This window comes from Neophocaena asiaeorientalis, unplaced genomic scaffold, assembly GCF_003031525.2.
Source record: "Neophocaena asiaeorientalis asiaeorientalis breed wild unplaced genomic scaffold, Neophocaena_asiaeorientalis_V1.1 scaffold49, whole genome shotgun sequence".
Taxonomy (NCBI): domain Eukaryota; kingdom Metazoa; phylum Chordata; class Mammalia; order Artiodactyla; family Phocoenidae; genus Neophocaena; species Neophocaena asiaeorientalis.
This window is the reverse complement of record NW_020172456.1, coordinates 5369449-5383095: the sequence shown is the minus strand read 5'-3', so window position 1 is coordinate 5383095 and position 13647 is coordinate 5369449. Positions and strand designations below refer to the sequence as shown.

Sequence of the window (13647 nt, the reverse complement as noted above, 5' to 3'; positions counted from 1 at the left end):
CTTGCTCAGATTTGCTGCTCCCTGACCCTCCTCCGTCTCTTGCAGGCCCTGCCCTTGTGGACTGAGGCCAAGCTTCAGACAAAATGAGGGCCAGTTGATTCTAACTGGCATGTTCCACATCTTCTGATAGCCCCCCAAGGCGCCTCCAACTTCCTAGGATATGGGCCAACACATCAAAAGGCGCCCTGCAGGGAGAGGAATGAAAAGTCTGGAACCTAGCCACATCCTGCCTTAGAGAGAAAAGCTGAAATACAGCCACGGAGGTGATCATGGTTTCAGTCAGCCCAGCCAGCCCTTGGCGTCCTCAAAGGGCCCAGCAGTCCCATCCCTTAAAGGGCTCAGAACCCACTTTAGCCACAATAATTATATGCACTGCACGTACCCAGCAAATGACAACACAAAGTGCTTCCTTCATTCATTTACCAAAACACAGAAATAAATACGTAAGTATCTAAATACTTCTCTACATATTACCTTCTTTGACTAAGCATTTCCACTTTGTGAATCTTACAGAAATGTTTGTACAATGTGTGCAAATATGTCTTTTCACATTGTTTGTAACAGGGAAAAAGTGGAAACAACCTAAATGTCCAATTGCAAAGAGTTGATTAAATACATTATCGTACATCCCTACAATCAGGTATTCGGCAGCTGCTAAAAGGTGTGAGCTAATTTTATACGTACCAACAAGGCACGTAACCCATGAAATACTGTTGGGTGAAAAGAAGCAAGTAGCACAACAATATATAAATGTCATTCCTTTTTGTTAAAAAAAATGTATTTATTAAGGTAGAAGGTAGATAGATAATTTTTTTAACCTAAGGATTTAGGACAGCGGTTGTTACCTTAACTGCACATCGGAATACCCAGGAATTAAAAAGATCCAGAGGGGGCTTCCCTGGGGGCTTCCCTGGTGGCTCAGTGGTTGAGAGTCCGCCTGCCGATGCAGGGGACACGGGTTCGTGACCTGTTCCAGGAAGAACCCACATGCCTACCATGTATAAATATTTCACAATCTCTTGGGGGAGGGTGGGGGGGAGGGAGTTTTTTAACTTCCCCAGGTGATCCCAATGAGCAGCCAACTTAGGAAACGCTACCTTAAAAAAACAGAAGGAAGGAAAGGTTGACTCAGAAAGGAAAATCAAGTTGTAACCTCTTTACATGAAATTTAAACAGATATTACCTACTCTGCTCTTTCTGGGAAAAGAAAGGGGCTGGATCGCCTCGAATTATCACTAGCCTTCTATAAGCACTGATTAGTTGAGTTTAGCTCTGAGCAATGCCAAACTTTTTGATGACACCTGAGGGGTTCTAGAAGTTGACCACTTGACTTCAGGAGATGAAGTCTCCAAGGGCAGCGGGAAGGTTAAGAGCCCGCATTGCTGCGCCTTCTGAAGGACGTGGGCCACCACCTCATTAGTAAATGGGAACACAAATGAAGCACTTTGCACAGAGCCTGACACAGTGGCGGTGCTTAACATGTGGTAGCTTATTTCTTTTCAGGAATGGAAAGAGCTCAGAGATAATCTTAGTGCCTGCTGAGTTCCAGGCACGTATATATGGTGTCCTGTAATCCAAACAAGCCTGAGGCCAACATTCATATACCCATTTTACAGATGAGGACCCTGGGGCGTACCGGGGTTGGCATCTTGTCAGAAACCAGAATTAAAAGCCGGTTCTGTCCAACTCTATATTTTGTACTTTGCTTACCACTCTCTGTCCCTTCTTAGGGACCTTTGGGGCAGGGATTTAACTCTGATTAGGGCTCTCATTTTTAGACTCACTATTCATTTACCTTCAGAGGAAGGGAATGTGTGGCTGAAGTTACCTGGGATCACTCTGCTTAGAGATGATAGGACACCTTAAAAGACTGTGCCCAAAAGTGGTCTGGAAGGCCTGAAGTTGAAGCCACACCATGAAAGGAAAGGAAAGTTCTATCTCTGAGCCCAAAAGGAAACGTTATGGGCTTTGGGCATTTGTTCTGCACTGCAAATGGACGCAGGCAGAAGACCCCTCCAATCTCCCACCCCAAATTTTCCATTCCCTCCTCCCTCAAAGCAACTGCCTGAGCCTGGTTTTCACATCTGTGTTTCCTGGCCTGGCTGGCGAGTTTATCTTCGCACCTCAGAGGATTTGGTTCTGCTCCCGTTCGTTTTCACTTCCCTTGAAAAAGGGAGGTGCTCTTGGGCTTTGTCCTGTTGTCTCTTCCTCCTCCTTTTCACACCACTTGAATCAAGTACAGCAGTCAAAAACAGGGACTTATTGAGTATCCACCTTAACCAGCACTGTGGGTAGCACATCGGTCCTGGAGAGTCTGCCTTAGATCACCAGTACTTCCTCCACCTGGAATCTCTGCTCTATCGTCTCTGTTTCCTGGGCCGTGCAACCCCCATGCCACCTCCTCTAGGAAGCTTTCACGGATCTCATCTACTCCATGTCCTTACAGCACTTGCACACCTCTCCTGCATGGCTTTCCATATCCTGTACTTGGTTTATGGCTATTTGTATGTATGTCTTCCCCACTAGACTGAACATTTCCTTGAAGGCAGAAACAATCTTTTCTTTTTGGCCGAGCTGCGCAGTTTTTGTGATTTTATTTCCCCGACTAGGGACTGAACCCGGGCCCTCGGCAGGGTGCGGAGTCCTAACCACTGGACCACCAGGGAATTCCCACAATCTTTTCTTTATCTTTGTATTCTTCAAGAACCTAACTCAGTGCCTGGCATATTAAGAAAAAAAATTCATACTGTTGTTTGCTTAAACTCTTTCCAAAAAAGGATTTTAAGTGCCTTACTGAAATACATAAAGAGTAGCAGAAATGGGACTGAAGAAAAGCAAGGGTAAAGAAATCATGGAATGAGAGTGCTCGCTTCGGCAGCACATATACTAAAATTGGAACGGTACAGAGAAGACTAGCATGGCCCCTGCGCAAGGATGACACGCAAATTTGTGAAGTGTTCCATATTTTAAAGCAACTATACGCCAATAAAAATTTTTTAAAAAAGAAAGAAATCATGGAATGAGAGCCCATAATAACAACAAAAATATTTGAGTTCTTACTAATGCTGAGCACTGTTCTAATTGATTTACATGCATCACCTCATTTAATCTTTATAATAATCCTGGGAGGTGATTACTGTTATAATTATTTTACATTTGAGGAAATGGAGGCACAGAGAGGTTAAGTCACTTGCCCAAGTTCACACAGTGGGATGTGAACACAGGCAATGTGGTTTCAGAAGCTGTGCTCAGGGGCTTCCCTGGTGGCGCAGTGGTTGAGAATCCGCCTGCCGATGCAGGGGACACAGGTTCATGTCCCGGTCCAGGAAGATCCCACATGCCGTGGAGCAGCTAGGCCTGTGAGCCATGGCCGCTGAGCCTGCGCGTCTGGTGCCTGTGCTCCACAACGGGAGAGGCCACAACAGTGGCCTACGCACTGAAAAAAAAAGAAGCTGTGCTCATAACCACAGCCCTCAGGATACCAACCACAGACATTCTGTGTGTAGAGCTGGGTTATGAATCTGGCTCTGAAGTTTCTAGCAGTCAAAGCCAAGAAGAGAAGGCATTTAATGACAGGAGTGATTATATTTATTAGAAACAATAAACCACATCTTTGAGAGAAATGCAGCTTTTTGTAACCTTGAGTCTGAGAGAACTCATCAAGAAGACACTGTTTTTCAAACTTTATAAGTTAATCTTCCATGGGTAAAAATTGTTAAACTCCCCAATACAGGTATATTTATACATTTGCACTGATGAACTAATATATTATGTGCATTGTAAAACACAAAAATAGAAATTGAAAAGAATGAGAGAAACTATAAAGACACATGGAAATTCTGCTGAGGACCATCTTGTACACTCCCTGGGCAGACACAGGTCCCTTCTGAGTTCCCTGGTACGGTAGGTGATTCTATGGGATGGATCCTGGCAATAGATAACAGTGGCTGACTTCACATCACCATTTCTTATAACAACGAAAGCATGACACAGAAAATGCATTTCAGCGACAGCAGTTCTAGAGGGACCAAAATAATGTCCAAATGAGTACATCTCTGATTGGCTGGTTTGATCTAGTAATAGATATTTTATTTATTACATATATAAAACTAATATAATATATAACTTAATTATATATATATTATATATGTATAACTAATATCAATTGAGCCTTTTCTGTATGACAGTCATTGTACTAGATGCTTTACTCATGCTCCCCATTTAATCCTTATTGCAATCCTTTGAAGTAATTACCAGTATAATCACCATTTTACAGATGAGGAAACTGAGGCTCAGAGAGGTTAACTGGTTCATGGAGTAGAGCTGGGGTTTAGACTCATGTTTATTAGATTCTGAAGCCAACGTTCTTAATCACCTTCTCTACTCCACAGAAAATTTGAATATAGATGGTTTTAAACAGTAGTTTCCCCCTTTTACAAATCCTTTTTATTTACCAAAAGAACGCATTCTTGTGGTAAAAAATGCAAACAAAACTGAAGTGTGCGAAGTAAAAAGGCCACCATTTCCCACAAACAAGCTCACCAGGGTTTCCCCTGTTAGTCTACTCTTTCTAAAGTCTTCTAGACTTCTTTCTACTCACTGAACATGTGTATATACATATCAATTTTTTGAAAGTAGGATCATAACATATATTTTACTTTGAACTCTCTCTTTAACGTGGCTATCTTTCCAGGGTGGTTCATGCAGATCTGTTCACATATTAGGAGCAGATAACACAATTGACTACTTAGCCCTCTCTTCTTAAAATATTCTCTCTGGGTTTTTCTTTCTGTCTTTTTTTTTTTTTTTTTCCCTCTCTTTTTAAAAAATTTTCTCTGTGTTTTTTTTTTTTTTTTTTTTTTTTTTTTTTTTTTTTGGAACTTTGCAAATACTGTTTACTTCACTGAAACCTGGAGATGGGGAAAAGGTATGTGAAAGTCTGGGACACCGAGCCTAGGAGTGCATATTGACAAGGGCGACATACAGGGACAGGGTGCTGAGGGCCAGCAGCGCCGTCCAGCTGCCCAGGGAACAGAGGTGGACGAACATCTCCATGACAAAGGCCTTGTAGATGCTAAGGAACATCAGTAGGAGAACTGCTGGCTGGAAAGTGTGGTACAGGTCATAGCATGTGATCATCCACACCTGGGCAGATGCGACGACATAATGGATCAGACAGATGTTGGAGTCAATGCTCATCTGGATGTATCTCCAGTCAAACTCAGTGCCCGAGCTCCAACCCAGAGGGGGATGTAGCAGGACATAATGAACTTGGCAGTGGCCCAGCCCAGGGTAGCAACCATGATCTTGTATCCCCCCTTGCCGGCATTCTGGGACATGACAAGGTGTCTAAACCTTGTCTATCAGGTCTGCCACAGCCACGCTGGCCTTCATGAGCTCCCCAATGAAGTCATAGATGCCGCCTTCCCAGCTGGGAAAGAAAGCTGCACGAATAAATAGGTGACCCCGACCTGGACGCACTTCCAGAAGGCGCTGTACTCAGACAGCCTGCTGCACTTGTAGGTGATGAAGCAGGGGAGAAGAAGGCCAGGGCAAAGCAGTCCCCAAAGGGGAATAGTGTCATGGCGCTGGCTGCCCAGCCCGCTGGAGCGCACCTCTCTGCCTCGGAGGCCTGGCGCCTGAGCCTGGGCCTGGCGCCCACCTTCCTTCTGCCTCTTTTTTCTTTTCCTCTGGGTGACTCTGAAGTTTAGTCCTTTTTCTTTCTCCCTTCTTTTCCTTCTTCTTCTATTCCCTTGCCTCTAGAGCTTATCCATCTATATGCTAACAACTCCCAGAGTTACTTCACTCTTTACCTGGAACACTGCAATTTTCTCTATTTTCAATTTGCTTTGTTGTTAGTTTTAAGCCTATTGGAGGATGTATATTTGCATTTGCTTATACTTACAAAAAGAAAGTCTGGAAGGAAGTTAATGAAAGGGGTTACCTGTGTGTGATGGTGGGGAGTGGAGGGAATTGGGAATAAACTAACCAAGATCAAAGGCACCAGGCTTGAGATTACGAACAGAGTAATTGGGAGAACTTGGGTTTGGCCTGTGGTCTTGTCTCTCCTTTACGGATGAAATAGAGGTGACAGAAGAAATGTAATGAACTTGGTTGGGAGAGGACCACAAGGTCTTAAAACCTGGTCTGAGGCCTAGCTGTTCCAGTGGGGTACCTGTGCCTGTTTCCTTGGGACAGGGGAGGGGTAAGTTATCCACAAGCCTTCTTCCTTGTCCAGGTGAATTCCCCAAGGGCACCTGCAAAGGCCCTGTAAATAAAGCAGGTGGCAATCTAACGACATAGCCCACCCTTTGCAAGCTCTCCTCCTGGCTAAGGATAGGGCAGCCTGCCCTTCGCCTAAATGGGAATGCTGCACGTGGTAAGTTTCCTTCCCCTTCGCTTCCATAAAGTGATCCTCCCATTAAGCAAAAATAGATATTCAACCTTCCTATTATAAAACTTATCAAACACATCAAAACTGAGAGAATGGCATAATGAACCACCTTGAATGAATAGTAAAATGAACCCCTGATTCAATAATTATTGACATTTTGCCATATATGCTTTACCCTTTTCTTCCTCCCTTCCTTCCTCCCTTCCTTCCTTCCTTCCGTCCTTTCTTTCTCTTCCTTTTCTTAAAAATCAGGTAACAAAACATCAGTGTTTAATGGCAAACTTTTTTTTTTTTTTTTTGCAGTACGCGGGCCTCTCACTGTTGTGGCCTCTCCCGTTGCGGAGCACAGGCTCTGGACGCGCAGGCTCAGCGGCCATGGCTCACGGGCCCAGCCTCTCCACAGCATGTGAGATCTTCCTGGACTGGGGTACGAACCCGTGTCCTCTGCATCGGCAGGCGGACTCTCAACCACTGCGCCACCAGGGAAGCCCTTTTCCTCTGATTTTTAAAGAGCAAATACCTAAAGTCCTACCATTTCAACCTGAAATTCTTACAAACATATCTGAAAATTTAGGACCTTTTCTTACTATTATCACCTCTAACAAATTTAACATTAATTCCTTAGAATATTATTAATTCCTTAGAATACGCTAATACCCAGTCTATATTCAAATTTGCCACAAAATTAAATGACTTTAAAGCCATAAAGAATGCCAGATCGGAGTTGCAAATGAGACCAGAGAAGCTAGCATCAACCCAGCAGTCCTCTCAGCACAGGTCTCTGAGAAATGCCAGTGTCCAGGAGTGAGGGGCATTCCTTGGGAAAAGCAAGTAATAGTAGCTCTTATTGAGCACTTACTGTGGACCCCCCTGTGCTGTGGCTTCTGACTGGAAGAGATGAGATCAGCTCTCTGTGTGTCTTCATAGTACTGAACGTAATGCCTACATAGAGTAGACACTCAACTAATTGAGATGTGAATTGATCATCATGCCTCCCTGGTGTTAAGTGTTTCTTTGCAGCGAAGGAGTGACTTCACTGTTTAATTCAATCATTCGAATAAAGTGGATATTATTATCCCTATTTTACAGAGGAGGAAACTGAGGGTCAGACTTGTCTAAGTTCCCTAAACTAGAAAGTAGAGGAGCTGAGCTTCAACTCAGGTTAGTCTGACTCAGAGTCTGAGTGGTCATCTGTCTTGGTAATCGCCAAGGGACTCTGATAGGGGTAGTAAAGGCCTGAGTCCGGGGTAGAGTCCTGGGCAAAGAGAGGATAAAAGGGCATGGGGGGGGGTGGTGGTGGGGAAGAAGAGAAAGGAACAAAGAAAGGAAGCCAGGAGATTATGATGTCATGGAATTAAAACTAGCAGCCATTGGATAAAGAGCCATGGTATACAGTGAACACAGGTATTTGTTCTGCTGTGGAATGAATGAGAAGCTTTTGAACCTCAACCCTCAAACTCCTGAGTCAGGTCCATGGACATCATTATGTACTCAGAGCTAGCCCAGGATCTGGCCCATACTAGGAGCTCAAATATCTGTTGAATGAATGACAGTGCATGAGTGAATGTGTGAGTAAATGAATAACTGAATAAATGATGGACTAATATGTAACTTATTTAATAAGGCATTGAGTGGCTTCATTAATTGAGTGACAAATGGATGAATTCTTTAAATATCTATAGAAGAGAATGAAGTGGGAAGACAACTAAATCTAACAGTAGCGTCATGTCCAGAGCATCTTATCGTGAGACCTGTGCTAAGAACTTCATAAGCAGTTTTTCATTTAATTCTCAGAGCAAACTCTCCGGTACTATTATCATTCTTTAAGTGAGGAATTAGGTCTGGAGATGTGAGAAAACTTGTTCAAGGGCACACAGGCACAGAGCTGGAATTTTAATCCTGCCATTACGCTCCAAAGCTCAGGCTTTTCACTATACAGTCAGTGTTCAATCAATATTACTTCACTCAATACCGGACTTGTTTTTTGTAGCTGATCCAAATACAGGTGAACCACCACTTATACAACCCCTGGAAAGCTGTAAATTTAAACACAGTTAATTACTTATCTCAGCTCATTATGTAAAGGAAGCTGTCCTATTGTATGCCCCTTTATAAGTGAAGGATTACCCTGAACTCATCTGCTTCCTAAATCTGAATTTTGTTCAAAGCAAGGTATATATTAACTAAAGATATCTACTTGTAGGAATTGGTTTAATTATTGCTGGGAATCTGGGATTTTTGGTGTTTGGACAGCTTATGACGAGGCCCTTAATTTTGTGATACCTCATCTTAATGGTTTAAATAAAGGTAGATTAAAATGTACCAAATCCAGAATCCATTAAAGACAAGATATGTTCAATATATGTAAAAATAAGCGGATTTCTTCATGATAAAAAACCCACCGTAAGCCAAGTCCAATTATAAACCACAAACTCAGGAAAAAATATTTCTAGTTCCTGTCGTAGACCAAGGGCAGTCTTCATATAAAACTCTCTTTAATCAATAAGAAAAGGTCTATAACCAAATGGCAAAATGGGGCAAAGGATATTCACAGGAAAGGAAATATAAGTGGCTCTTAAATGGATGAAAAATGCTCTTTTACTCATAATGAAAATTGTAAATTAAAACCACACTGAGAGACTAAGTTTTCACCTATTAGATTGGCAAAGATAAAAAATAAATGTGATGACACAGTATGCTGGCTTAGGGGTAGGAAAACTACACTCATACTTTGTTTTGGGGGGAATAAACTGGTACAACTCCTACGAAGAGAAACTTGGCAAAATCTATCTAAATTACTATATGCATACACTTTGAAGGTATAGTTACACCCACACATGTGCAAAATTATGTATGTGCAAGGTTACCAATTGTAGCATGGTTTAAGAGCAAAAGAAGGAAATGACCTTAAGGTTCATCAATAGAGGACTGGATAGGGACTTCCCTGGTGGTGCAGTGGTTAGGAGCCTGCCTGCCAATGGAGGAGACATGGGTTCGATCCCTGGTCCGGGAAGATCCCACATGCCGCAGAGCAAATAAGCCCTTGCGCCACAACTACTGAGCCTGTGCTCTAGAGCCTATGAGCCACAACTACTGAAGCCTGTGTGCCTAGAGCCCATGCTCCACAACAAGAGAAGACACCGCAATGAGAAGCCCACCCGCGCACTGCTACAAAGAGTAGCCCCTGATCGCCACAACTAGAGAAAGCCCACGTGCAGCAATGAAGACCCAATGCAACCAAAAATAAATAAATAAACATATTTTTAAAAAGCAAGGTACATAAAAGTAGTATATTACATTTATGCTTTAAAGAAAGGACAAAAGTGCTCTCTGAGAGATTTGCTTCTTTATACATAACAGATCTCTGGCATGATACCGTAGAAATGATGTTGGTTGCTTTTTTCCCCTTAATACATCTTTACTGGAGTATAATTGCTTCAGAATACTGTGTTAGTTTCTGTTGCACAACATAGCAAATCAGACATACACATGTCCCCATATCCCTTCCATCTTTTTAAAATTTATTTATTCTATTTATTTATTTTTGGCTGCATTGGGTCTTCATTGCTGTGTGTGGGCTTTCTCTAGTCGCTGAGAGCGGAGGCTACTCTTCGTTGCGGTGCACGGGCTTCTCATTACGGTGCCTTCTCTTGTTGCAGAGCATGGGCTCTAGAGTGCAGGCTCAGTAGTTGTAGCAAATGGGCTCAGTAGTGGCGTACGGGGTTAGTTGCTCTGCAGCATGTGGGCTCTTCCCGGACCAGGGTTCGAACCCATGTCCCCTGTATTGGCAGGAGGAGTCTTAACCACTGTGCCACCAGGGAAGCCCTCCCCTCCCTCTTGAGCCTCCCTCCCCCCCTCCCTATCCCACCCCTCTAGGTCATCGCAAAGCACTGAGCTGATCTCCCTGTGCTATGCTTCTGCTTCCCACCAGCCAACTACTTTACATTCGGTAGTGTATATACATCGATGCTACTCTCACTTTGCCCCAGCTTTGCCCTCCCACCCCATGTCATCAAGTCCATTCTCTATGTCTACCTCTTTATTCCTGCCCTGCAACTAGGTTCATCAGTATCTTCTTTTTTTTTTTTAAGATTCCATACATATGCGTTAGCATATGGTATTTGTTTTTCTCTTTCTGACTTACTTCACTCCGTATGACAGACTCTAGGTCCATCCACCTCACTACAAATAACTTAATTTCGTTTCTTTTTATGGCTGAGTAATATTGCATTGTATATATGTGCCACAGCTTCTTTATCCATTCATCTGTTGATGGACATTTAGGTTGGTTCCATGTCCTGGCTGTTGTAAATAGTGCTGCAATGAACATTGTGGCGCACGTCTCTTTTTGAATTATGATATTGGTTGCTTCTGAAAAGAGAAACTGTAGAAAGGGAACAGGGCTGAAATTTGAATCTTTAATACTTTAGTAAATTCCTGAACCAATATTTACAAGCATTTTGAATAATATACAGTGGTACTGTGGTCCCTCCCTACTTCAGCCCCCCCAACCCCATCCTAAGACCCCTAGTGGATGCCTGAAACCGTGGAGAGTACCGAACCCTATATATACTATGTTTTTCCCTATACTAACTAGTTGGGTAGCATCTACAGCGTTGATAGGCCGATGGGAGGGATGATTCACTCACATCCCAGGTGGGACAGAGCCGGGGGATGAGAGACTTCATCACGCTACTGAGAACAGTGAGCAATTTAAAACTCATGAATGTTTGCTTATGGAATTTTTCATTTAATATTTTTCCACTGCAGTTGACCACAGGTAACTGAAACCAAGGAAAGCAAAACGGCAGATAAGGAAGGACTACCGTATTATTATTTAGATATCATTTATGTATATAATACATAGGCACATATATAACATATATTAGTCAAAAGTAAAGTATTTAACACAGAATAAAAATATGCACAGAGAGACTAGAAAAATATACATGTGTATATGCACAGAAAAAGCTGAAAATATACAGAAAAAGAACTGGGCAGTTGTTTTAGGTCTCATAATGAGGAGAATGGGTTTGGGACTAAAAGGGAGGACTGGCTTAATTTACTCTATTTTTTACTCTGTACCGTTTGGGTCTTTTGTAAAGACAAAGTTTAACTTGTGTAGTCTAAGAAAAGAAACTAGGTTAGAAAGAAATGTACCAAGATGTTCACAACAGCTGTCTTTAGATAATGAGATTATAGGTGATTTTTCCTGCTTACTACTTTACTTTTAAAATTCTCCCAATTATTCATTTTCCCAATTAGTCTATAAATAAGACTCTTACTTTGGTAATGGGAGTGCCAACAAGCCTTTTTATCACTAGGGTTTCTTTTTAAAAAATACTTTAAAAGATTCTATTAGCCTTTTAAAGAATTTTAAATTATCTTCATTGCCTTTATTAAATGATAGCAAGTAATACAGACTCCTTATAAAATGTCAAAAGACACAGAAAGCTATGTGGAAAGAAAAAGTTATCTCGTAATTCCATCTCCTTCTACAAAATCACCACTATTGTCTGAAACTTTTAAAATACTGCATTTATATTAAGAACTTAAAAAAGATTTCAGATTCACTGGAAAGCCTGAGAACTGGAATATACTTGCTTTGTGCCAAGCAGTCCTAAATACTTATGTTTATCTTATTGAATCCACCCAACAACTCTGGGGGTAAACGAACTCTCTGGCGTAAATGTTAGGCCCCAGTAACCACTAAATCAGGGCTCTGAGGTTTAAACAATTTGCCTAAAGCCATACTCTAGTATGGGGCAGGGTTGGCATTCAAATCCAAGTCCAGGAGGCGTCCAAACCACTGCCTCAGGCGACTGCCATCATGGTGGGTGGGGCTGGTGTGTTTAAGATGCAGGGACTGGACTTGAGTTCACGTCTGGTGGCCCCCTCATCCAGCTTTCCTGAGGATGGATGTTTGATGAACGAGTTTTGACTTAGGTGATAAGTGTAGGGTTCATGATCGTCAGAGGAGAAGATGATTAGTGGAGCTGGGGCATAACCGACACTGGGGGGCATTTTACAGTGGTAGCGAGGGGTAAGGCGATAAAGAGGAGAGGTGGGTGGAACTGAAGCCCGGGAGAAGCTGTTAGCCCCAGCACTCCAAAGGGTTAAGGCTGGGCAGGAAAGCCCCTGGGGGGAGCTACCACCAAAGGCTGCAATCTGGCAGCCCTCACCTCCCCCACCAGCGGGGAACTGGACGGGCGGATAGGACTAGTTCCTCCGGGATTATCTGAGGCCTCTGGGCTGAGGTGAGCTGCGGGGAGGGACGGAAGCCTCAGGTACCACATGTCCTTACCTTCCTGCTGGGCTCAGAAAACCAGGTGTCCAGGGATAGGTGCCCTGGTCCCAGACAGAAGCATCTTTGGCCCAGGCACACTTTGGGAGTGAGAGGTGTTGAGCCTCAAGCCTGGGGGATGCTCAGAGAAAGGTGGGGATGGAGGCCTTTCTGGAAGGGAAGGGGGCCTGCACCAAGGTGGGGGCAGTGAGTTCTCCAGCCTCCCTGTCTCTTGGGGGCCAGGGATGGGGGAGCTGCCTCAGGAGGAGATGCATCTTGGGGGTTCAGAGAGCCCCAAGTCCTCTAACCAATCCCCCAAGGCTAGTTTCCCGGCTCCAGCTTCGCTCTCGCCCCCCCTCCCCCTCTTAGCCTTGCCACAGACTTTCCTTAGGTCTTTCTATCTAAACCTCCTCCCCTCCCTTTCCCCTCCCCCCAAATTCTTTGGAAATCTTTCGACTTTCTTTCAAGTTTTCCCTGGGCAGTTTGGGGTCCGTTTCAGAGCTAGGTCAGGGCGCTTTAACACCCACAGCTGGGTAGAGTGGACGAGACAATAGCTGCTATCACTTTACCATTGGAAGTGACCCCCGAATTTGCACTTCTTTCATCTTGGGACCAGAGCACTTGAGGGTGGGCGATTTCCTGGGGGGAGTGGCTTAAGCCGCTTCTCCAACGGCCAGTTGGCTGTAGACGGTCCATGCTCAATGGTCCACCACAGATATGAAACCAGTTCTGGAGTGAGAGTGGCGCTCAGCTGGGGACACTGCCCACAGGGTGACTTAAATGTCCCAAGCTGGAAGGTGGAGAGAGAAGCGGACGCCCCCTGGGCTCTGGGCCAACCTCGAGGTCAGTAAACTAGGAAGTTTCCTCAAAATTAGGAAGGGTGGGTGCCTCGAGCAGTTTGGAGACCCCAGGGGAACGAGGGGGTGGCCTTGGGACACTAAAGGGCTCAAGGGTCATAGAGTGACTCTGG

At 43.8% G+C, this 13647-nt stretch overlaps 1 non-coding gene and 1 pseudogene across 1 annotated transcript; one reads left to right on the top strand and one right to left on the bottom strand.

Annotated features, from left to right (window-relative positions):
- Positions 1-2862: 2862 nt before the first annotated feature.
- Positions 2863-2969, top strand: LOC112394933 (U6 spliceosomal RNA). Its single transcript, XR_003002252.1, has one exon. It is a non-coding gene; the product is annotated as a U6 spliceosomal RNA (small nuclear RNA).
- A 1984-nt stretch (positions 2970-4953) lies between these two features.
- On the bottom strand, positions 4954-5584 carry LOC112394820 (transmembrane protein 147 pseudogene; annotated as a pseudogene).
- Positions 5585-13647: the final 8063 nt, after the last annotated feature.